The sequence below is a fragment of the Stigmatopora nigra genome, chromosome 16 (genome assembly GCF_051989575.1).
Source record: "Stigmatopora nigra isolate UIUO_SnigA chromosome 16, RoL_Snig_1.1, whole genome shotgun sequence".
In the NCBI taxonomy this organism is placed as follows: domain Eukaryota; kingdom Metazoa; phylum Chordata; class Actinopteri; order Syngnathiformes; family Syngnathidae; genus Stigmatopora; species Stigmatopora nigra.
Window position 1 is genome coordinate 6,492,844 of NC_135523.1, and position 27,447 is coordinate 6,520,290.

General features: G+C 37.7%; 1 long non-coding RNA gene across 1 annotated transcript; it reads right to left on the minus strand.

Annotated features, from left to right (window-relative positions):
- Nucleotides 1–4,590: 4,590 nt before the first annotated feature.
- Nucleotides 4,591–26,188, minus strand: LOC144209809 (uncharacterized). Its single transcript, XR_013329249.1, has 6 exons — nucleotides 25,589–26,188; nucleotides 18,086–18,171; nucleotides 9,418–9,550; nucleotides 6,350–6,549; nucleotides 4,911–4,981; nucleotides 4,591–4,707 (listed from the first exon to the last, which is right to left on the minus strand). It is a non-coding gene; the product is annotated as an uncharacterized LOC144209809 (long non-coding RNA).
- Between the last annotated feature and the right edge of the window lie 1,259 nt (nucleotides 26,189–27,447).

Consider the following 27,447-nt stretch of genomic DNA (forward strand, 5'->3'; position numbering starts at 1 on the left):
TTATTTCTATCTGGAATTACTTTATAGGGTGTGTAAAGCAAACCTCTGAGTCAAAGTCATTTCCTAAATGAACCATGTACCTCTATATGGGGTAGAGAGTTTTTTTTTTCTTTTAATAAAGTCTATAGCTTATAGTACACTGTGCCAAGCTTAATAGCACACCCCAGAAAAGCAGAACAATATGTGAGGTCAGAATGATCTCAGTAGCATTGTTTCAAAAAGCATTGGTTTACAGATTGTACTCAACAATCAGGACATCAGTATTTGTTTACTTCATTCTTTGTGATATTTAGTACTGTTTAATTGTCTGGTTAAAGTGGGCCAATGCTGTATGGCAAGCATGAGTAATCGACAGTGGCCCTCAACAAGGACTGTTATGTGCTCAAAAACATTTGTCTTGTAAATTCCTACAGTACATCATTAAAACATTTTTTTGTTTTTTAAATAAATCTTGTTTTTTTCCTGGCCTTCACTAATACTGTTACGGATGATAAAACGGACTCCGCACTTCTTTATTTAGTCTCCAAAATTGAGTCGTTCCATTATTTTCACATTTTGTTTATCCTAAAATATACGCATCTTTATTTATAAATGTTTTTGAGCCACGCTCGAGAAATGTCAATTATTCAAACTATCATTTGGCTTAAATCTTCAGAAACCAAGAAGTCGAAATGTCCATATAGTATATGATATGTTTCCCTGTAGGTTGATTCTTGCCTTTTCATTATGGATTCCCTTAAATGTCAGAGGTTGGGAGGGGTTAAAAATACTCTACACTTTCAAGCATTATTATTGTCTTCTTCTCCAAACTGTTCTGTAGTAAGGGATTGAGCTATAGGCGCTTATACAAAGATTCAAATGAAACAAAAGTAATGTTTATACACACTCCAATGGTTGTGCCTACTAGTAAGCAGAATATACAGTTTCACTCATAATTTAGGGCAAACTATGTTCCACTGTGGGTAAAGCTTGAGCTTATGTTGTCTATGCCGTTTATCCTTTAGTTAATCTTTACATTTGACACGCGTGGACCCCCACCCAAGTGGTATTATCTTAACCACATAGAGGAAAACTGCTTATCTGCATCGTTTGTGGTCACATCACAGCCTAACTATCCACAAGGGTTGACATTAATACTTTTTTTTTTATCGATTAATGAAATACTTACTATACAGTGTGTTAAATTTTGTTTCCAGATAAGAACAAGGTGAAGTCAAGAAAACTCGTTCCCTTCACCCCACATGCAGTACACGCAAGTTTTGGAAGTCCTTGAAACTTCCTTTCAACATGCCAATAGGCGGGACCCATGAAGTGCCAAGTACTAAAGTTAAATATCTTTCCTGTTTGTTCCATCAGTCTAATGTGGAGTATAAAATGATGCTTTAAAACAATGCAGCAGTCCAGGAAATTCCAATGTATTTTTTATAGCTCAAATGGAAGAGGTGCCTAAATCATAAGCAGGTAGAAAGAAGTAAAGCAGTGTGGTTTATCATTCAATCAGATTAGAGTACCAAACTAGGTTATACATTGAGACAAATATTAGATGAAACACAAGAAGTACTTTTGATAGGGAGGAGAAAATGTCTAGTTCTATTTGGCAACGGATGTACAGATTTTCTAGTTTGTAAAATCTGATAAATGATAGGGAATTACATTCTCCTACTGCATATTTTTTCCAACCCGCCGGGTTATTCTTCTGTTAACATGTTGAATAGAAACCTGACACTCCAGCCAATGCTCCCTTGTTAATTCTGATTGGATGCCATCAAGGAATACATTTTTTAATCCATCCAGGATTTGCTTTCTTCTCATCACTTGGCATGCAAAGCATCTCGGAGCACAAGAATCTATCTACTCGCTTCCAAGTAATAGTCTAAGCTCCTTTTTTGGGAATGGATGTTACAGACATTGCATCACTGAGATATGAAGAGATAGAAAACTACCCAAAAAAAAAAAAAAACTGAGCACGACAAATGCTTAGCCTATTCCACTGCTTTCTGTATTTCCCAATGCAACCTCACTAGCATTGCAAAAGCATCTGTAGGTTCTAGGGTTTCAAACTGTTAAGAACGGGCCAACTCTAAATCATAAAACCACATCCAACAGGCTGAAAAGCCATGCAGCGAGTACTCGCTTAGCGAAGATGTTATCATAACTGAATTTTTTTCTACTCTTTTTTTGACATTCTCTCATTTCAGTTAAACCTCAGCTGGAATAGAGAAATTTTGCTCACCGACTGCTGGATGTTGTCGGTTGTGAATGTGTAAAGTGGAGGGTGTGGTTATCAAAGACATGGATTGGGGTCATTAATGTGAAGTATATAAGTTGAATGATCATTGAGACTTTCTTTATGTGTTAATGAAATAAAAGAAAACTGATCCGATAACTGATCAACTAACTGTTGTCTCAAAGGAATTGCATTTTTTTAAATAACTAAAATAACATGATGAGAAACAGTCTCTGAACAAGCCATGAAATTGGATCGAGTACTATCCAGAGCTGGACAAGCAGCATAGCCCATCATAATTGTCACTGCCATGTTTGCCATGGACCACATCAATGATGTCGGACATGAAGCGGTCCTCTAAAAAAAAAAAAAAAAAAACATAAAAATAAAAAACTATACCAAAGCTTTCCCTTTAACGCAATTCCAAACAAGGCCAATTCAGGCCTCAGCGGATATGAACTAGAAATAACTATGTTATATTTTTATACTTGTGTCACAGCCGGCCATGCTCAGTTTAACTTAGGTCAGATTCAGTGTGTGGTTTAAGATGCTAAGAAAATTGACAGTAGGAGAAGTACATTTCAATCCATGACCCTGTTATTCCAATTCCAGCTAAATAAACGATGTATAATAAAGCTTTTCACTTTTCAGAACAGACATAATTGGTTTTGTAAGAGCATCTAATGTTTGATTCCTCATGAAATTCTTCTTGCTGAGGCAGGACTCTGGATTTAGAAATTTTCTAGTGCATTTTTAATTTATAGAAATGCATAATATTCTGCGAATCCAAAATCATCATCCCAACTGAATTCAGATACCCACACTCTGACCGAATAGGTCATCACCTTGTATTGGGAAGCAGAAGAAAAAAAAACAAATAAACCCTAGTCAGCACCTTGTAAAAGGCTGACACATGGCCTCCTCATTATACAAGCTGCAAATGCTTCCAATTCTCCAGAATTTTTACTTGTAATATTACCCTAAAATAATACCAGAGCAGTTATGCGATTGTGTGTAAAATGATTTGATGAATTTCATTATTTTCTATTAAAATATTAATACAAATGACAAATGCAGGAGGAGTTTCTGTATAATTTCCTTCAGCCTCATCACCAGTTCCCTATAAGTGTATATGATGAATCCTTTGTGCAATATACCAATACCTTTGTGACCTTACTACTGACCTTTTCAACACCTTATGTATCAAAAGGGCAAAGAGCATCTCACAAGACCACACACATGCTTCTCACAGGAGTAAAGCTGAGATCAAGGACCAACTCGGTCAGCTTCTACAACGACGACTCTTAAGAGCAATGAGATCCATATTTCAGAATGGTGCAGTCAATTGAAAAGGAGATAGCTAAATGCTAAAAAGAGATAAGTGTGTCCACATGTTGAGTAGACTGCAAACCAACCCAAACACTCAGTCAGTGGATAGTTTTGGAAGCCAGACAGATACTGTCAGAAACCCAAACCTCACTGCTTGAGTAGAAAGTCTGGAAATAAGAGTAGCTTTTAATATACATTATATGGGAAGTTAAAACGAGGAGAGATGTATTCCACAAAGAATATTCCTAATCAGAAAAACGGTACCCCAATTTCATAACCCCAAAAATCCATCAAAGAAAGCAGCAAGAGCAAAACATGAACTTGTCTGATGAGACCTTTGCCAAAATCAATATTGTTTTATCAGGAGGGTGACCCCCACTTCAATCACTGCGTCTGTTCTTGGCTTGGTAACAAAAGGGGTCTCTGCGGAATGCTTTGATTAAACCGGTTTATGGCCCCAAGGCCGAACTTGATTTGGCCCTGTCCAAACTGTCCTTTGTTGGACTTTGCTGCCATCACTTCAGGCTTACATCAACTACTGAACATCACCCCATGGACTGTTTCTGTCTCCACCTAGTCAAGCCCATTTTATACACATTTTACTCATCTGTAAAACATCCAATTATTTCAACCCATTGTTATTTATATTGAAGCTTTAGCAGAAAAAATTGCAATATTTGATTCATCGCGATAGCAAGGTTTGGGGTTGTTTTCAATCAATTGAAACTGGCCTCCATCACATAGCTAAATTATAAGCGGAAAAAGTCAATAATAATAATGTTTAAGTCACCATCCTTTTCTTTGAAATTATTATACATTTTCCTAGAATTCCCATGATAACTACCACATTTTTTGGGATCTCTTGCAAAATGCACTAACAATTCTATGACTAAATGTCTTGTTTTCAGATGCTTTTAATAGCAGGCTGGATTAGCAAGCACCTCATTAGATCTAAATTGCCCCTGTTTGCATATTAAATAAATCTTGTTCAATTATAAGGCTTCAGGAAAAAAAAGATCTTGTTTACCTTTGAGGGTGATGTCTGACTTCTTTTTAAAGTCATTTTTACATGTACAGGAAAGTCTTGGAAATTGGCTGGATGACAAAACGTTTTGTCTTTGATTTGGATCATATCCATATAACATTAGGTACTGTCGGAATGAGAGAAAGAGAGACAGTTTAACATTAAATGCAATTGCTGAAGCAACAACAACAAAAAATGCAGTGTTATGTGTGCGTAGGCAGTCAACCATTTCTCACTTCCTTCCATTTGTCATTACTGCTTTACTGTCAGTTATCAACATAGTGCTGTGTCTCCTTTTATATGTATCAGAGGAAACAATATACATCATACTTGTCAGCTTGAAGAAATCTGGATTTGCAGGTCGGCAACAGTTCTTGGCAAAGCGAATCTTCAGGATACACCTTTAGAGAATAGAAAGGAAAGAAATAAAAAGTACATTAGAACTTTTTTTGCAACAACATGGGGGTAATAAAAGATAAAAGAAAGAGCTCAAGTGTCGGATATCTAGCAGCTTTATTTTCTCAAAATGTGGAACTACGACAGAAAAAGCAACTACTGCATGGAGGTTAAAAAAAATCTGATAAAGCTGAAAATGTCCAATATTTTTTGTGAATTTAGACGCACTTTCATTTGTCCACGTGCAGAGAGCAATGAGGCGTCTGCTTATGCAGTGCCAAAGTACAGCGTCTGCACGAGCCTCCCGATTTCTGTGTTACATATCTAGTGTGGTCACCCAAGCACACACTGATTTGTGATTTTCCATTCACTTGTTGTCCAAAATGGATCTGTACCAGGACTATCATTTTCTGTCATTAGTCATTTCAGCCCAGACAGGGTGAGGAAATTAGAAGTAGGAGAAATTTGGCAGTCTTATGTTTGAAAATAATATAATGTGACAGCAGGAGTAGAGATAGTAGAGTGAGGTATAAAGTAGAGGTTGTTTAAGCACAAGCTGCAAATTGGGCACTAACTTTGAGACTTTGAGGGGGTACAGAATGCAAAACTGTTACAGGTTGCCTTTCATTTGAAAGCCCTCATTGAGTGTCTTAACTGTTACGAGTGCCTGTCTCATATGGGGGTATTTATCTTTAGTACATATCCAAACTAGGGTAACATGGATTATATATACATATATAAAAGTCTCTATATTGTTCAAACACCACATACATGATGGTATGCTGAATACCACATTAGATTATATATATTCAATGGAAATAATATCCATCCATAGTTTTGAATTGCAAGGAAATCCTCTAATGTGGTATTCAGCATACCATCATGCATGTGGCGTTTGTACAATAGAGATACTTTTTTGGAGGGAGGGAAGTATTCATTTTAAAGAGAGACTTCCAAATTCCAGATAAGTGGAAGAATATTTTAGCCATCACAAAAAAAGACTGCAATTTTGGCCTAGAAAAATGATCTGAAACAGAGGAGACATTTTAACAGTGGAAACAAGGCAGACCATGTCACAAAAGGACAATGCTTACCAATAATAGAAATTATCCATCTGCCTCAATCAATTCAGACTCAACAAGCCTACTGGTAATTACACATGAAAAACACATTTAATTATTTCAACATGGATTGTCACTAGTACTGACTAAAACAAAAACTAAAAAAATATTACTGGTGTCTGATATGTTTTTCAGACCTTGACCTTTAGGATAGCATTGTGTGATTGAAGAAGACATTGATCATGAATATAAATATATATATCAAAACAAATAGCAACTTATCAGCAATAACAAAATAATCATCTCTCTTACCTTACTGACGACATTCTTCCGTCGGAGGAATAAAGGATTAAGTTAAAAGAAACAGACCAAAGGAGCCTCTGTTTTGTGCCACTTTGCCACTGCCATTATTATGTCATCAATAGTTGTTTTCACAACCTATTCAACACCTAATGGTTTTCCTCCTAGATAATGGTTTCCTCAAGGCCTTCTGATTGGTTTCGAGATGGAAACTAGAAAAACATCAGGAAAAGACACTGGTAAAGATTACAAACATTTGTGTGCCTAATAGAATAATAGCCCAAACTCGAGGGGTTGCAATGGTAAAGAAATCAGTGTAACAGGTCAACCAGAGGGAATGGTATTCGCAGAGCCTCGTATCGGTCTTAGATACTCTCGAACCCCACCGGGTGACTTAGAGCAGCCTTTATTTACATGTGTTTTTAATTGAATATGTTTTGAAGAGACAGACATCAATAAAAGCTGTAGAAAATCATTTTTTTTAACACAGGTTTGTTTGTTTTGTCATGCCGTAAACAGCTGATAGATATTTGTCTTGTGCCCCCCTTAACTTTCTGGTGGCGGCCTCAAGGTAAAGTAAGAAGCAGACAATTGAATCCAGATTCACCCATGACAATGTGGTGTCTGCAAAAGACTAGTGACGTGCTCTGCATGCTTATACTCACACATGGTGTGAAGATATACTGTACAATGTGTTTGTCACATGCCTTGTATTAAATGTTGAAACACAGATGCCTTTTAAGAACACCACATTGACAACTTTTATTGCAAGTGGCTCTCGTGATTATACAGCTACACATTTAGAATACAAGCAAGGACAGCTTGGGTCATGAACTCGGTTTTCTGAAAAGCAAGTAAGCCATTTTATTACTGTACTTACTCTGTGCCTTTTTTTCACTAGAAAGAAAAACAAGTCTTGTTATCAATGTGTACATTGCCAATTTTTTTCTTCCCCCTTTGACACCTCGCATCTCTCTTTTTAAAATCCCATTCAAACTTGTGATTTACATCTAACGCAATGCATTAGAGCTTGATGCGAGGACATCTCAGGGAGCCAAAGAAGGAGAGGGCTGAGAATTTATGAGAGCAGGGAAGATAATGTTGATCATAATCTAGCAAGAGGAGGGCTGAACTCTGAATAGAACAGTAGCCAACGATGATAAAAAAGGAAATGAAAAAAGAAAATTCAGTGGCAATAGAAAGAAACAAGATACATAGCTATAATTTTAACTAAAGTACCAGTAAATGTATGTTTTTAATTGTCAACAATAAAGCAATAATCATGTACACCCAGAACAGATGTGAAGGTTTCTTTATGGACCGCTATGAATTTGACGAGATTTAGATCATTATATACAACCAGCTTCTACATCAGGATCATCTGGAAATGGTGTCTTTCAAACTCCAAGAAATGGATGATTAATATCTATGCCCGATGAATTGGCAATGCTATGTTAACAATTAGAGATGAAACCTCACATAAATATGAAGTACTAGCTTGAATCTAAAATTGAAGTGTAAATAGGAGCTGTAAAATATATCCTGAAAGATTTAAGGACTATAAGTCATATTGCAAAAATGTTAAAGCAGTTACAAGTTACAAGAATAGAACAAGTCTTGAAAAGGTCATCACAAGAGACGGTGGGCAGACAGATGAATGCATATAAACCATCATTCCAAAGGAGAGGAGTTTATCTTGGACTGTGAATGTCTGTGGTCAGCTAGTCATGGAATCAGCTCCATCTGAAGCCAATGTTCCCTGCTTTATTCATGCATCGCTTATAAATATATGCCTATGACTAGTCATATTGGTCAGGTTTTAATGCAAATTTGTTATAATTTACAGCATTCCCTTTCAAAATGATTCACATAGTGAGGCCAATTCCTTTATTTTTGCTGCACACCGAAAACAGTTGGATTTGTCATTAGAAAGAATATGCAATAAGAGTTCAATAGTCTGAATTATTATGATTCAGGCCACATTTTGGGTAAATTTTGCAACATAATTAAGTGAAGGCTTTGCTTTTTATTTTTTTTTAAATCACTTGGTTCCAGCAAATGCCCCAAGTCTTTAATTAATCCATATTTTTCTATCATAATGATTTTCAAGGCATTCTATTTTTGAAGTTGTTAGTTTTCTTTCTACTTATAATAGGGTGAAGTACATACTTAATGGGAGTTAAGTCTGAAGGAATATGTTGCATTAAAAACTCACCAAGAAAGACTCAAAATGTCTCTTCACACAAGACGGTTCAGAATATGGGCAAACCGCTGACTCCTACATAAAAGTCACGTAAAGGGGCTATCTTTCCAGTGTTGGTGGTTAAAATCAGATTGGCATTTATGTGTTGCATCAATGCCTTTGCACATTTGAAATATGTGGCCAAATGAATAAATTTGTGTGCGAGAAAACTATTTATTGCATTAATTTTTTTCTCGAGTATAAAATGTATGTATGTTGTTGTAAAATCCAATGGCAATTTTCCAAAAGTTTTGGAGATGGGTGTTTGTGACAAATGGGTTTACATATTGTCTTGGCAGGCTTATCACACATTTTAGTGTTAGGTTCTTCCTATGTTTGCAACCCGAAAAGCTTCTAGTTCAGAATCTTCTTACCTCATCCAATGCCACAACTAAATCCACTCTATGTCTCCAAACCCACAAGCAAAATTAAGCATGGCGCTCCATTTTGCTTGTGGCGCACAATGACCACTCAAAACATCACCCTATGAACTCCACTGAATACTGTGGCATTTGACAAACATATTCTTCCCTTTAAATTGAGAGCGACAAGGGAAAACAAACGCAAGCGGCATCGGCAAAGAAGCCGACGTGTTTTGACATGATGTCACTTAACAGCAAAAGTGTAACGGCGACAATAAACTCGTGCCGACTGCTGTGTTGACCGCTATATGCATAGAGGTATAAATACGAGTGTAGTGGAAACACATGTTGGCATTCTTCACACCAGATGTCGACCATGGAAAAACCAAACACAAAGTGGTTATGGGCCTCCTGGACATTAAAATACAATTATGTCCAATCATATCTGGTGTTGGGAGTGTGTCATTTCATCTTACCTCACTGTGATGGCATAGCAACCTCCCAACCATCGCTCATTAACCCCCACTCCCACCAAAAATTACATATACACATGTATTTTTTGGTCATCACATAGTGCTTCCATAGTCCTTCCTATGGCTTTCCATTTGTCTGAAACACACACACAAAAGAAATATTTAGTGTCAAGATCATCAATTAAAAAATAGAATCAACAGAACACTAGACCAAAAAAATTATCTGTCATGCATTGAAAGTGTACAAGTGATTCAATACAAGAAGCCAGTTACCACTAAATGATGCATGGTGCATTTACACCTGTTTGATTAAATGAGTTCTGATTGCCACTAATAAAAATAAATCACCTTCCCTTCACTTCTCCCCAACCAAACAGGCTCTGGTTTCCCCATTTTTATTTCTTTAACCCTTGTCTTGACCCCTTCCTCGTAATTAACAAGTATAGTGAGAAAAGGGAAAATTGTGGTTCATTATTATGATAATTACAGTGAGCCAGAGGGATTCCAGCCAGGAGAGGCAGCCAGGTAATGTAATGCAGACGTCCTTGTGACAGAGGAGCTTACATTCATTTGTCTTCTGCCACCCCCTTTGTGCTCTTCCCCCACTTCTTTAGAGCTTAATGTTAAAAGCACACTATTACCCAGCTGCTATGAAAAGCCACTTAGGAAGCCACTTGAGCCTTCAGAAGTGCTGGTGAACGCAAGTGTGTAAATCTGTTAGTAATGTCTGACCAAGGTGTGTCTATTACTTTCCATCATGTTCCCATGAATCATCATGTAAAGTGAGCCGAGTCATCCTCTGCTGGCGAAAAGCGTGACCGAGCCAGACACACAATCTGGCGTAAACAGAGTGCACGCAAACAGATTGTTTTGTCATTGGAAGAGGTTTATCTCTGTTGAGAGATTGTTTAGTGTTTTCCTTGTAGTTATCCTGAGAAATGAAAACAGCACTTTCTCGTGTCACTTTTCATTTCCAAAGTAGGTTAGGAAGTCGGGCTGCTGAGGAGCAGGAAACAATGCCCACATTCAGCTATGCAGCCTCTGGCTCTCCTTATGCTGGGCGGAAAAGAGCAGAGGTGTGCGTCTGCCTTAATGATTACACATGATGGCAGGAAGACATTTTATTTAAGAGGGCTGTAAGATTAGGACCTGGGAAATTCCTCAGATGTGGCTATGAAAGCAGTACATGTTTTCATATTCACAACTCCACTTCCTCTAACTACCGTAGATAGATTTATAAACAGTGCAATTGCAGTACGAGGAGAAAAGTAGAATATTCCTAATGAGAGGTCGTAGTATAGGGGAAGAATAAGAATGATCACGTCTAATTATTGTAGCAGTGGTGATACTTTAACATGGTAAACCTTTAAGTCCAAGGTCAAGATAATCACAATATTATTAAGAAGTAGCTGTTTATAATAAAATACCACAGACTAGTCGCCAGCTAAAATCAAGGCATGCCTAAGCGTCCAAGTATACACACACAAATTCACCTTGAGCCAATTTAAGGTCTTAAATGAACATAACATGCAAGTTTGGAGGATGCAGAAAATGGCCGGATGAACAGAAGAAAAGCATGGAAGGTAATTTTATGTTCATGGTCAGATTTTGAATGGCCATGACGTTACGCAAAGAACCCAAAGCTGAGTTTAAAAGATGATGACAATATGGCTATTATCTAGTTATTTTCAGAGAATTTATTCCAGCAGGCCTTGTGTCATTGCTAAAATGTAGTCAGTAGTCAAGCAGTCTTGTTGAATGGAAAGAATATAATTAAATGCCTAACACATTTAAGTTGAAATGAGTACAATTCCGAAAGAAGAGCGAGCATCGTGCTGGGTGAGTTTAGAAACGCAGTGCTTCTATCATCAAACCATATCCAAGCTATCAGCAATATCACAAAAATAATTTAAAAAAAACCTAGTCATGCTATGATTGTGCTGCCATGTTTGGCGGCCTTGTCAGACTCAACATAACAAATGACATACATTAATAATGATCATCACAGTGTCAGTTTATACTGGTGTTGGCAGTCTTTTACTGACTATGAAAGATAAGAACACGAGTGTAAAAAAGAAAAAGGAAAAAGAAAAACTAAGTCGCACAGCATGCCCACAGCGTTCTCTGTTTTCAAGTATGGTGCTTCATCTTCCTCAGCAATGTTCCCATCGCACCAAGGTCTAATCCATCAAGCAAAAGATGTATTGCTTTGAAAGCAAGAGCTGATCTATAAAACACAAACATGTGTGCTGCCTGCTTTAATCTCATTAGGTTCGTTCTGGTTGTGTCATTACTTTCTTCTCTTGGTTTCCACACTCTGATGTAAACAGGCAACATAGACATTATGTACATACAGTATATATCTGGCACACTAAAATATCATGTCGTGTAATTCAATTCATCCAAACAGGACAGTCTGCAACCTGCAGTGTTTGTGTGTAGAGACTTCCAGGCAAATGGAATTAGAGAAGCAGTGATTCAACTGCCCTAATTGTGTCAGAGAGGAAGCCTGCTTGCCATAGATGAGAAAAGCATGGCATGTCAAATTGCCAATAGTTCATTCCAATGACTGCCATTCATGGAAAAATCTACTGGAAGTTCATCGCACACCGTATCGATCAAAAGACTTTCCTGTCTCGTCACAATTATCAACTCCCTCATTAAGAAAATCCACAGACATCAATCATTTTCTTGGCGCTTTTACAATAATAATGCTGGCTATGTCATCTGCAACTGCCATAGCTCTGAACTGATGTTATTTGTAGGTCTATAATGGCAAATCCAGCCAATCCACTGGTTTCCAGCGGCTGGGATGTCTGGATGTTTGGGCCCAGAAGTGGTATTGCAGTGTTGACTGAAGTTGGCAAGTGCCGAGCAGACCGCAGCGTACAATGGCATCAACCTTGCATTTGAACTACACAGTGAGACAATCAACTGAACGTGCATTGTTCCTATTATACTAATGAATGTGGAGGTTTTTAACCGCTACGCATTCATTCCAAAAATGATCATACCCATTCACATCCTTCAAACAGCATGGCAGAGGCAGCTTCTGGTGTGGTCTGAATGTCACACACGCTAGAATTGACAATATTTCTTCATTAAAAAACAATCAAAGAACATGACTAAGAGCTTCAGAGTACTTGATGAAAAGAATGTTTTCATTTTAGGAAAGGAGAGACACACATGATACACCCATTCCCGTTTTGTCTGGAACTAAGACTCAATGTAGAAAGCCAATTTAAATATATCATGGAGGACCTTTTTGAAATGATTTTATAGTTAACCACAGTGTTTGTCATGATAGCCTTTAAGTCACTGACATATCGTCAGATTTGAACACAGTACTTTTAGAAATTGCTTTTTTTCCCAGAAATGGAATTTAGGATTATATTTGGACCAAAAATCCAACTGTCAGATATTTTTAGCCGAAATTTGACAACCACTGCACACACGTTTCAGATACAATACCATTTGATTCAACTGAAGAGCACTTACAGATGCACTTTCAACTGTTAATTTAAAAGGTACAAACAGTCAAACAGAAAAACAAAATTAGACTGTAGACGGTTGGCTCCAAAAAATATTCCAGATGCCTACATGAACACTAGCCAACCATGTTACTGAGATCATTCACTGGCTCTCACAACACAAATACAACACTACAACTATTGTCAGTGTGTCCATGAGTCAGTATCTCCCAATTTGCAATAATTACACTGTATAAAACATATTTATTTTTCATCGTTTTATATTAAATTAGCATGCAAAGCAGTGCTATTCTTCAATAAACAAAAATGGTCATTTAGTGCACTAATCCTGAATAATGTCATTTGAATTCATTTTAGTGAGGAGCATTGATTTAACATGTTTACATTGAGTTACGGATCATGGGAGTAATTAAACTCCTAAATCAAGTTGACATTGTCCAATATATGTATGTGTATATATAGGTATGTGTATATGTATATAGTTAAGAGAAAATGGCTGATAGAAGAACCAGATGAAACAAAACAAATGTGAACTCACGACAAAGGTATCGTGCTACAAGTAGGACATTTTACGATGAACTGAGTAGGAGAATTCCAACAGTGATGAGCGCACAGACCAACCAAGTCACATTGAAGACGTCAACACATGATGTACAAAACAAATGTGAAAACAGCATGGCACACCAGAAATCATCTACAAATCTGCTATTAACATCTACGTCACAAGGCTTTGAGAACAACCAAATGAGGGGAACAGAGCCAGCCACAGTAAGTTTGTCAGCCTATAATGTTCTCACATCATACCAGTGGTCAAGTTGTGGGCGCTGTCTTACAAACATATTTCAGGAAGTGAGGGTAGTATTGTTATTTCCCAGTATGTGATATTGTAAATGTATCTAAATAGCTCAGCTTCCAAATTGTAATACTGACCAAAATTAATTCACAAAACCTATAAGTGCCTGTTTCAGAGACCAAACGGAAAAGCCAAGGAATTTAGAGCAGTTTGATTTAAAAATCAAATATTTTGAACATTGGAAAATGGTCAACTGGTCAAAACATTCTAAAACTTTATCCTACTGTCAGATTATCTGTATATTGCAAACTCTATTACAGAATTGTAGTTGGCAAAGTAAGGTTGTTCAACTTTCAAAAGAGTGGCTATCGATTTGTGAGGGGGGAAAAAATGAAAGACAAAATAATCCGATTAGATTAATGACAATTTCACAGATTGAAAGATGATTTTCCTGGCCACAAGTGATAACCACATTGCGATGGCATCAACTTTGCTTCAACTAAAAATATTGAATGGAAACACCCTATATTCGCTTACACTACTTCCAAATATTTTTACTGGCGGGGGTACTGGAATTTTAAAACAGCTGTAGATTTTGCTACTGCAACATTTTGTAATCTGAACCAAATCCTATTCAGAAAACCTTGATACTAAAGATGAAAACAAGCCCTGTAATTTATCCTTGACACAATTTTTAAAATAACATTTTGAACTCTTACACAAAAGACAAAGAACAACAATATAGTAATCTGAACCAAATCCTATGCAGAAATACTTGCTACTTAGTAATAAAACAAACCCTGCAATTCATCTCTGACACAATTTTAAAAACAACATTTTGAACTCTTATACAAAATGACAAGGCAAGTTTGTGTTTAACAACATCAATTTGATTGCCTTGACACACAAGTGAAGTATTCCTTAGCAGTAGAGAGCTCAGTAATTGAGAAATATATATTTTTTTCTCAATTAATTTTACGTAAAATTAATGATGGCATTTTATATTTTTTCTCCTTTAGGCCATCAATTTTCTGTCTAAACAGAACAAACAATACAGAGGAGCGCATTCTATTCGAAAAGAAAATACTTCATTTATCTAACTTATTATGTATGATGTCTGTATAGTCACATTACAACAGTATACCATGTATAGCCAATGCAAAAATCTGTTCTCAGGAGTCAAATCATTCATGCAAAAAACTAAACAAAAAAAAACTAAATAACACCATGTAGCCAGGGTGGGCAAAGATCTCATAGTGGTTTCATGGAATGATAGCAAACATCATACTCCTAAGAGGCCTGGGTCAAGAAGTGCCCACAACAGGGTATGTGAAAGGCGACAAGAATTTCTCTAAGCCACATGCCGGCACTCAGTAACCCCACAGAACGTCAGAGGCAGGAAATTGAAACAGTTTAGGTGTGTACTACTTTCCCCTGGGTGTGGTGGGAAGAGTGAACCGGCCTGGAGCCAAGATGGTGGTCAGGGTGAAAACCACAACGTAAAAATAGAGGCAACTGAGACCAAGACATGTCCGGCTGGAACAAATAAAAGCCTTAACACACAACAAAGTACAGTGATGAAAGTTGGGGGTTGCTTGATTAGAATGGAATTGACTGGTGGTGTTAAACTCAGTCACATGAAATTAACATTCACAAAAACATAACTTTTAATTATTTGTCAAAAACAAAACATAAAACTTTTGTTCGTGAATTTACCTTATGATGATATTATAGTATGGACAACTCAAGAATTGCATGTTATCAGATGACACAGATAATAACAATGGTAAGCAACATTTTGCTGTACTGTGAAGTACACTACGAAGGCAGACAAGTACAACAAGTGTTTTTGGTGAGTGGAGAGATATCTCACGATTGCAGTTTTTGAAAGACATGTTACAATGAAAGAGCAACTGTGACCAGGATAGAAAAGGAAGTCATTTGCAGACACTAAGCCTAGACAGTCTGAAAATTCTCATGGCCAAGTTCAGGGTAAGTGTGTCTGGTTTTGGTGTACTTACAACTTCAAGGTTTGTGGGCTGCATTTACACAGTCAATAGCCTCAAAAGCACGTATGGTGCTCGCTCCACTTCTGGTATGAAGACCAGTGGATTATCATATTATCAGATAAACAGGCTTAGTGGCCAAAGTTGTTCTGAAGTCAATTATACAAATAACTTGACTAAATGGACCTTTTTTTACAAGAAGCTATGGGAAATATCTATGTTTGGCCACTTTGAAAGCCAACCATGACATATGCATCAAAGAAGCCTGTTGGATGGGTTTTGACAATGATTTGGATAAACAAGAGCTACTAGTGACACAAGGGCAGACAGTCTCCATCATGGGGCACTGTTTACAATGATTCGGAAGACTACTTGCCGAAGGAAGCTTTTCCAATACTTATGCTTTCCAGGGCAAGCTAGAGATCAGAGAAAAGATGTTCTGCAATGTTTGTTGGCATGCTCAGTGTAATGAAGTTCTCAGACACCTCAAATATTTCACAAGTTAACAAGTAGACATGGAAAAAAAGTAGATGGGGCGCAGACAAGAATGATGCCATTGAGACATTCATTTTTCAAACTATTTAACGACTCCATGGCCGAACCAAGATGCAGCTGGACGCGTGGGGCTTTTTCCGTGGTTGAAAAAAGGGGGGAGAAAGTGAAAAACCATCTTCCACTCTCTGTGCCAGACAAAAGTGGAGAAAAAGAAAGGAACAACAGAAGGATATGGCGAGGAAGGGAGTAGTGTGTGTTTCATGACACGAGAGCATACTGTAGTAGACCGTTCAAGATGTTAAGTGGGAGCAGATGAGAGTAGGAGGCACAACTCAAGGGCTGTGGCTGAAAAGCATAGCAATGCACATACAGTTTATAATGTTTCAATATATGATAAAGCATCATTATTTTCTCTTCTTGAAAAATCTTACATTTAACCATTTCATTTCTGTATTCTGCTACAAGTGTCATATCAGTGTGTTAAATACACCCGTTCTGATACTGCTTAGTTGTTGCTTTTGTTTTTGTCAGAACCGTTAGAGCATCTGTTCATTCATCTCACATACAATAACAGACGTGACCTTGTGGATTGGCTGTCATCTCCACAGGCAACACACACTTTGAGCTTCAAGGTACACTGCTCTTTTTAAGATTTTTCTTTTTTAATCACTATGCTTTTAGATCATTGGAAACTAAAACTGTTAGCAGATGGCAAACATAAAAGCAAGCTTAATTATGACTATAGGACGCCAAAACATTGATGGAAATTGTATGATTTCTACTGGGTTGTTTTTTAATTTTGTCACAGACCTTGAGCTACCACATCATTAGCTAATGAAATTTTAAAGGGACTAATTCATCTATTGTGATTGGCCGACCACCAATTAAGGGTGTCCCTTGGTCCAACACCCCCAGCGACCTTTGTGAGGATATGCAGTAAGGAAAATGAATTAATATATTTTTAAATTGGTATCAAACTCTTGTAAGCCATTGTATTTATGTTCTATTTTTAATGTCTTGATTTGAATGACCTTCCACCAGCAGTAATATTCTGGATAATCTTGGTTAAAGCCATAAATTGTCTTTAGGAAATATTTGTATCTTTTTAGTTTTGTGTCACTTGAATGGCATTACTTTTATCACCAGTCATGGGATCTGATATGTATTCTGTTGCAACTAGTATGTCAACAGGCTATAAATTACCTTCTCAGCAAGGTAGGAAAGAGTCTTTATTCCCCGAGGTGCATTGGTGATGTCTCAATACGGTTCACCCTCAACTCAAAGCAAAGTCAAAACATTGTGGTATCAGCCATTTCAATTATTGATGACCAATTCACTTTTCTGCAGAAAAGAAGGATTAGTCGGTAGTCTCGGAATCCACATTCCAATTTCAACCTTTCCTCCCTTGCTCTGACACTTACTGCTTCCACAGAAACCACTGAACATTATCCATCAGCCCCAACATCCTGACTTGTGAGGGCTTTCTCATCGATGGCACTTCCTTAAATCTGACATTGCTCCCGCATAGCCATGCATAACAACCCGTAACCGAGCCACAGTTAATTTATTGCACCGTGAAAATGCTCTCGGAAGTAACAATAACAGCTGGATGATAATAGATAGCACATGGGGGGGATGCTGGCTGTTGACTTGAAGGTACAAAAACACAGGTAAAGGTCAGTGACATATAGGGGAGCTTCTGTCTTGTGAGGCATTGACAGAGACAGATTTGGAAACTCATGAGCAAAATACAGTAGTGTGGCAGCCTGACTTATAAAAAGATGTTGGAGAAAAACAACAACAGAAATCTGTGTATGTATGTATATTTATAATGCTTATTTATTTATTTATGTATAAAATGTATTTTCCTGTGTCTGTATGCTTACCCTTTTGCATGAAGTTTCTCAAATACAGGATGAAGAAAGTTATCCGATCCAATCCAAGATGTTGTTGTCGGAAATGATCCATGTATCTAAAAATAAATACATATTTAGAAATGTTTAATCGTAAACCCTGCAAATCATTTATTGAATTCCAAATTTAAAATAATCCATAGAATAACAAATTGTGTAAAAATTATTGTATTTAAAAATAGTAATAATATTTGCTTGTCATGTTTATTTTTGTTGTTGTTGTTTTTTTTAAACAGTGTTCATTGAATTTCTGCCTCCACTAACCACATGTCCCTGCTACAAGTAAATGTAACACATCCCATTTCTATTCTAAGTTTTTTCCTGAATATGTCAGCACGTCTTAATGTGCCTCAGAGTCAGTGAATGAGGTACTTAGTGCGGTTACGTATTTTGGTATGCACTGAGACCTGAAGCAGAAAGGTGAGCCAAGTAGCACAAGAAAGAGTAAAAGACAGGAAGAAAGATGTGCAAGTTGAACCACCCTTGTTTTCCAGGCATCCTGTCCTGTATAGCCCCACTTGTTTATATTCATTAGGGATAATAGGGATCTTAGAAAAACAGATCACTGAGCTTGACCAAATAAACCTGCCCGTACATTCCTGGCTTTGGCCTCTAATTTAAGGCCGCCAGCGCCACCAGCTATGTGCTCGTTTTTCAGTTTGCGGCGTTGGATCAGCAGGTAAGTGTTTTGGGAGGGTCGTGCTGTGAGCAGAACTGAGCCTCTGAGGTACTACTATAGGCCACAACACCCACTCTGTTTCAGATCTGATACTAAGAACACATTACTCAAAGTCAAAAACATTGTAATACCTTTTCCACTTCTCCCACCAGGCGAGCTGATGGAAACAGTTGGCCGTAATAATTGGCACTTTAATCACTGTCGATATTAGTCTCGTTGAAGGGGGGATAATATGCTCAAAATGTGTTTATTCATGTGCAAATCATAGAGGGAAGGTAAAGAGTTGTGGCAAAGAGGTCAGACTAAGAACGGAATAAAGGGGGTTTTAAAGACCTGATTCACGTTCCTGCTTTTGGAATGGAGCATTTTGAGTCATAATTAAGAGTGATAGAGTTACTATCACACAGAGACGACATTCAAAAGCAAAAAACATCTGCTTGTGTTTTCAATACATTAGCCCGTTGTTTACCCTAGGTTATTTGGCAAGGTAAAAAAAAACACTTGTATATATCATTAGAGCCATGTATACTTCCAGAAAATATAAACATCCTATTTATTGAGACCCCAAAATAGTGTGTAAAATGTCATGTTCATTTTAGATACTAGCTGGCACACCTGATAGTTGGTTGTGTTGGACGACTACTAATGACATTGCTAAATGGTGTTATGATGGAAATGTTTTGTTATTGTTGCTTTAATACAAAAATTGCTTTACTGTTTTATAACTAACGAGAGAGGAGTTCCGTATGAGATTTTATCGTACTTTGGCAATAAAGATGGTTGGGATTTTGTGCTCAGGACTGAAGTCTGTACTGTACAAATACTATAGCACATATTCGTATGAGTCTTGCACGGCAGTCTTAACATGTAGCTATGAACACACTCGATGGGGGTTGTGCGTGTGATTTTTCTCTCAGCCTTTTATTTCTGCTACTACCAACCCACACTTCAGTGTGTGTTTTCCCTTGGCCCCTGTTCTGCAGTCAACATTTAGTCCTTCATCCCAACTGAGTACAGACAGATCTTTGTTTAGGACAGTTAACCCTTCTTCTCCAATGCGCTTTCACAAAATCTAGAGAAACAGTCATAAATCAGCACAGACAGAGTAGCATGGCCTATGCTTGGGTACAAAGCAACATCTCTCAGCCATATTCAGCATCAATCATGCATGTATCCCAGCTCAGTTCCGGATCAGTTTTGGTATTGCAAGATTTTTGGACAGTGCATGCACCTTTGGTTCTCATAGCAGTTTTTTTTCTCAGACTTTGACTATGTATAGTTGATTTAAACATGCAATATTTGATGAGTTCCTGACAAGAGTGAACTTTGTTCGCTGATGAGCCAGTTAGCATTGAAATTTGAGCCTTATATATATTTATGAAGGTGTTTTACTATGTTTGTCCATGTGAGTGATATCCTTTTGTATTAAAAATTCTCAAACAAGCTGGCAAGCTGATTGTCAGTAAGACAGTTTCTAAATTTCTAAATACATTTCTATAACAGATCATCTAAAGAGATGGATTCACTTTGCTCTTTTATGTGGTTAGGCAGATGTTGACTGAGGTAGATAAATGTATTTGGCTAAATACCTTGGTGCTTTGGGAATAAGGGACTGGAGGTTCGTCAGAGGTAAAGACTTATGGTGGGGGGTTGCTTGGGCATTCCATTAGTTTAGACTCACCAGCACGAGATCCCAAAAAGTCACAAAAGTCAAGGCACAGCAGCTGAACCATATTATACTCCGAATTACATCACTTCATCAAATATAAATGAACTCACTGGAATAAAGTGGATATGACTAACAGAAGTAACAGTAAAACAAAAGGGCAGACAGTTTAATCAGTTAAGGCAGGTAGATGCAGTAACAAATTGTTGGGGTCTTCAGTACAGGAAGTTAACATCTTTGACAAGCTGCAACATCATCCATCATTTCAACACTGTGACATTGAAAAGTATGGGAGGGATCGAAAGGAGGCAAAGAAAGACAGAGAGCAGTCCCCAGTGTTGCTGGGTTAATGCATCTTGTTCTTTATCGCAGCACAAATGACAGATTGGACTTGTCCGACAATTTATCACGTCTCTACTGTTTTTGCCTGCCTAAACGTGTCACATTTTCCAATTTTAGAAGTTCATACAAAGACAGTGCAAGAATTGTTTTATTCCCCTCTGGGACGGTAAAAATTGTCTTTAAATCCATAACAGACAAACAGTTGTTTCTATAATTATGACCACATCGTGCCATTAGGGTAGCGACCATATTGCAAAGCTCTACTCTGAAAAATGATTTGAATGTTCTTAAATCGCACCCCACCAATTCAGAATATATTCTGCTATTTCAATTATGTATATTTATTTTTACTTGTGTGCATAAAAGTTATGTACTTAGTAAAGCAAAGCACACGACATTTTTAAAAACACATCTAATCAATAGCATACAATTATGAAAAACTCAGTTAATTCAAAACACAGGACTAATTTTAGAAAGTGGCATTTCTCTTCCTATTTACATATCTTTCTTGAATTTAAATAATCTTTTCAAGATATTTTTTTTCGTTAATGTGGAGTACTCCATTTCCGACTATCTCTCAGATGGAACGTATGAACAACACAACAATGCTCTCTAGTGGCTCCCATTGGTCCATCTTTGTAACTGAGGGTGAATTGAGGAAGTCGCTCAGACCCAGGTCAGTCTACGGAATGTAAAGTGATGCGTTATTTAGTCAAGTTTTGTTTGTGTTTATTAGTTTTATCTTATAAACCTTGACCATTACAGATGATTTGAAACATTCAGCATCGAATCAGGTTTTTTTTTTATCTTTAGGAGAAATATAGGGTTGGAGCGATTTGCCATTAAATTGCATTGCATCTGAAATGTCTCTAAGGCTGTGTTGACAGTGGTAGTTTATTTGAGCTGGAGCAGTCACCTGCCTTGTGAGTTTAACAGTGCAGCCAGGGGCAGGGTGGAGGTGCAATGTCATTTTATGTTAGGCAAAAAAATGGCCCTCCATTAGCTGCAACCCAAGACCAAAATACATTTCATCTAACTCTTCAGCTTCAACTTCAATCGTGGTCATTTAAAGTGGCGGCTCTATTGAAAAACAATCCTCCTTAAAAATACTCTGCAACACACCAAGAGGCTTTGATACACCATCTCTGGGCTTTGTCTTGTTACCTGATAATCCCGTGGAGACTTTTTGAGGGACATTTAGCAGGAAGCATATATTTAGAAGTCTGTAATTTGAAAAGAAGCATAAGAAAGAAAATCTCCGTTTGAGATGAAGGCTGATAGTTGGAGGTCGGGTGAACAGGGTATGTGTTGTTGCCATTAAGAACAGTACAGACAGCAGAAATTGAAGCCAAAACTTTCTTGTTTCTTAGTCTTCTGGCAGCTACAGTTTTTACAATTGTTAAATTTGGAATACAAGTAGAGTATGACCAATATTTCATGAAAAGGCATTGATTTTTTTTTCTTTTTTTATAGATGTACACCTCTTTCATTCATATTTTTTCACGCAACCAACCTAGCTTCTCTTCCTACTGATCCAAGTCCGGTCCTCAAGAGCCCCTATCCTGTTTGTTTTCCATATTTCCCTCCTCTACCACGCCTGAACCAAATGATCAGCTAAACAACAAGCTGTCCAGAAGCTTCATACCAATCCCAATTATTTGATTCAAGTGTGTTGGTGGAGGAACACATGGAAAACAGACTAGCTAGGGGCTCGCGAGGACTGGACTTGGCTACCCCTGGTTTAACCAATGAGATTTATACAGAAAACAAGAAGCACCTGATTGCAATCCGATGATTGCACTTGTCGGGCACCAGATTGGTGTGGGTTGGAATGAAAACCAGTGCCCACTGCGGCCCTTTGTGGAATAGTTTGCCCACCCCTGTTAGAGGCGTTGTGATTTCAATAAACAGAGTATGAGATTTAAAACAAAATGATATAGCGCTAAAATGACTTTTTCTTGTCCCTTTTCATACCAAACGTGGATGGGAAATGGCCAAATGCACGTGCTCCTTTTGGACAGTTAAGAATTTGATCACCCCCAAGATCATCTTATCAGTCTGATCCGGTTCTTCTCTGACAAGTGATATCTCATCTGCTTTTTTTTTTTTTTTTGACCTGTGAACATCCTTCCAGGTTTGTTTTTGCAATTTCCAGGCTTTGTCTTGGTCTTAAGGGAGAAGGCCACTCACTAAGTTAGTCGGAGTACAGTATGGGCAAGGTAATAGCATTACAAAAAAAATGGAGAAAATCACAAAGTGAAAGCAGGGGGGCTCAATAAATTTTAACTTACTGACTTTTTTTACATAATTACTTTACCCGGTGTACTTAAAAAAATATAAAATAGAACAAAATGAAATCATAACTTGAATACTAGACCTTAGTGACAGGACTATAATGTTTTTTTTTTCCTCAAAAAGATATATTGGATTAGAAAGGACAGATTCTGTATATTGATTGGTAAATCCAAAAGGCAGTGAAGGGCAAGGAAATGCATTTACTGTAGTCTCTCATGGGCCTGTGGTTTATAGTGATTGATATACATAACTTTAAGGTTACAGCGGTGTAAGAAGTAGGTTGGCATGAGAAGCCGATGTGGTTTGTTTTCATTTAAATATTACATTTTGTATTTATGACTTGGAAGTGTTTTTCTACTGTGATTCTAACTTGATGGGCCCCAAAAACGGAGTATCCCATCTATTTCTATATTTGTACAGTGAGTAAGAAAACAAAGCAATTACACTTTTGATGTTTCTTTGCATATACAATTTTAAACCTACTTACGAATCAAGATAGCATGTCTCTTCTAATGTTTCAGCTCTCATAGGCACTAAAGCAACAATTCAGATGTTCCACCAGTCATTTGATATGTCCCAGTGGCCTGGTGATGATTCCAAACCACTTCAACAGTCAAGTCAAATTGGCTCAACATTTCCTTATCAGCCTCAATTCTTTGCACAATGTTGACATACAAAGTCAGAGCTCTAGAGAATTACAGGAAATGGAGAATAGGCCCGACTGGTGTCAAGTGCACTCATTTATACACAAAAACACATCATTACATAAAACTGATAAGTGATTGAGAATTGGAATGATTTATACAAGGGACCGCAAGCACATGGCCTCCATACGCAGTTGCGCACTTGCTCCAGACCAAGAAAAAAAACATTTGATTCATCCATTTTTTTGGTGATTTAAGAGCAGCTGTGCAGGAATGCAATGACAGCTTACAGAACTCTGTCAAATCTCATCACAGAAGAGACAGGGACAACCGGCATGGCTATAGGTCTGAATGATAGCTGGGCTACGGGCCTAAAGCTTCAGCTTGATGTCCCAGTAATCTTTCCAGAACAATAGTGGTTGAAGGCCCTTTGGCAGAAGAAAGGGGACACGCCGTCTTGAATGAAAAGTTGCAAATAAAATAAATATGCTTCAGATAGGAAAATCAGTCTTGGTAAAAATCTAACAGAGCTACTGTTTGTACAATGACTCATCATATGTATACTATAATTAGGCACAGTAATTTTAGCTCAAAGTACTTACAGACTTTTTTGATAAAGCCTGCCTTTGTAGGGATTGTGTGTTGCTTAGTAAGAAAGCTGGGATATCCAAAATAGAGTTGGGATTTTAGTCGTACCAATTAAAGAAACACAGAATGTGGGGGATTTTTTTTGCACAATTTTTTTACACTTTGATTTGGGCAAGCCATCTAAACTCCATCAACTTTGTTGAGGAGTGTTGGTGCATAGCCATTTCCAGTCTTCCAATCAAATTCCAGTCTGGGCTCTGTCAAGGACATTCAAAGTTTTGGGTTTTTTTTAGTCGCTGTCCTGCTGAAAAATGAACCGTCTGAGGTCAAGATTGCTCTGGACCAGGTATTCATCCAGGATGTCTCTGTACATCTACATTAATATTCGCCTCACTTGCTAAAAAACATCAACACACAGCTGCCACTACCATGCTGCATTGTATAGATGGTATTGGCCAGCTGACAAGTGGTGCCAGCTTTCCTACATATGTTTAGGATTATATTAGTTTATTACTTCTTTTATCAGACCAGCAAATGTAGTCTCATTTGGTGCAGAAGTCCCTCAAGTGTATTGTGGGAAATTTCAGGTTACTCTTGTGCATGGAGTCCATAATCCAAATATATAGAAAAAAAAGTACATCTTATAATGTATTACAGTTGAGAACTACAGGTACTGAGGACATGATGGTAGTAGTAGTTGTTTAGTTTGCCTGCAAAATCTCTAAAGTGTGGACTATGCAATGCTTGCCATGGGTTTGAGAGAAGTAGGAACTTGCACAAGGGTGGCGATAGGACCAGAGATGAGGATAAACACTAGGTAGAGCGTGAAGTGGTGCTGACATAGGATTTCAAGATTTGACTCCAACATTGAAGTGTTTCTGAGTTTTTGCTCCTGCCTGTATGTTTCATGTTTTATGGCTTTAAATTTAAAACGGACTGTCGATAACGATTCTTGGAAAATGTCATCATCGTCTGTTTGATTTCACATAGCCATGACAAATGTCAATAGTTACTCACTACTATTCATGAAGTCTCAAAAACTCCACCCATTGCTCAAAGACTTTTCTTCAATAACATAGTGGTGTAAAGGAACACACATGCAGTGCTGGTTAGTTCATTTTTGTAAGAAAACATCAGAAACAAATGAGAACATACCAAGTGGCACATCTGCTTTGTTAGTTGTAGCTGTACACTGCTTTCTTAGAAAATGTGGAATTTATCTGGTGCTCAATGAGTAAATCCAAAATATGAATTACTCTTACCTTTATTTACAGTTTGGGACACTTTCCAAGACTGGCTCGATGGCATAGTAATGCACTTTTAATTCATTTCTCCTTTGAAAGTGCATAGAAAGTTCTTTGTCCTCTAGGTGAGCAAGGAGTGCTCTTGGAACGTACAGCAGAAGTGGCCTTGTGGAACTGAAATTAAAAAGGGGAAAACTGCATGAAACCAGGATCACCAGCCAACAAGTGTTTAATCCTAATCAGACCATGACTCCAAAAGGCATGACCATGTTAAAAACTAACTGCTGTCTGAATTAAAAAAGAAAAAACTCTGAGCATTCAAAACATTTTAGGATACTATACAATTAGGAGGAAAAAAAAGTTCAATGTATAAGGAAGTTCTAGGAGTTGGGAAAAAGCATGCTACAACAAAGAACCAGTGTGTGTTCCGTCTCCACAAGCGCCCTGTGCGTGTCATGTTTGCTTCCAGAAATACCCTACAGACATAAAATACACACGACACTATGAAGAAATATGTGAAAAACATCAGCAACATGGGTATGGACTGCAAAAAAAAGGCTGAAAGAAAAACATAACATCCATCTTAATCCTCATCAGACACAACTAATAAGAATCACACAGAAAACTGGTAGGGTGTAAGAGCTCACTAAATCCACACAGGAAATCCAGACCGTCTTTGTTTTTGTTTTGTGATCAAAGTAAAAAGCAGTGACAACAAGAACAATGACAGTCTGGGGCCTTGATCAACAGGATGAAAAAGTAGGATTTACAAACCATAATCCACAGAAAAAACAGACACACTTGGGAAGCACAGTCTGGCAGAGAGCAAAGAAGAGTGTGTGCCAGTGACTAAACACTTGATAGATGCAGAGGTGAGCTGATGAGAGAAGGAATGGTCTGGATATCACAGAGCTGGATTGTGTTTCTGGGACTGAGTCCTGTAAAATGAGGCATCTGCTCACTGTCCACCACCCAGAAAACCTCACGACAAATGAGTTATAGCTGTTACTGCTATGTCTTCCCACTGCAGGGGATCCAGTGTCAGGCCTTAGTAAATCCATCATGGTGTACTATGTCCATTGGTTTTTGCCAGTAAAGGTTTTGTTGACTATATGACAGAGAAAAACATTTGTTGTAGTCTCATTAGAAAAGGATGTCATATTACAATGTAATCACCTTTCTTGTTGGACTTAGGATGCTTGTGAGCTTGACCTTTTACTTCTGCTCTAGGTGTATCAGAATTTCGGCTGGCCTGTGTTCGATGTGGCTGAGGCTATTTTAGGGCAAAAGGTCATCAATTGCAGTTAACAGGTAACTTGAAAAATAATATAATTCCATCGTGTTCTCTTTTGGATTGCATTTGTCTGTGCCAAAGCAAAGCTTTAAAGGAGATAATGTCAGAGCCCCTTGAGCCTTTCACTCACCATTCCGTGTCATGCAGCCTTGAAATGACATTGTTGTTGGCAAATCAAATAATACTTTTGCACTACTTTTTCAACACATACACAGTAAACCCTGCAGATTGAAAAAATAGATTGCGAGCCAAAGAAGACTGACCTCAGGTTGAGTGTTAAGGCTTAAAACGGTGATGGCCAGCTGGCTCATCAGGCTGAGGTTGATGCATGAAATATACAATAAATTCATGCATAGAATGATTGCATTAATCAATGGTTCTTGAACCAAATGAAATCTAGATAGGCCACAGACCATAAGAATAAAGGAAAGGGGGGGGGGGGGGGGAAAGGTTGACACACATGATCAGCACATGCCAAGCCTTCATGGAGGTCTACTCTGTCCTGAATACAAATTGTGTATTGTCAGTTTTATGGCAGCCGGCATACAAATTCATTCTTCAACACCGTGATTACAAGTTTAAA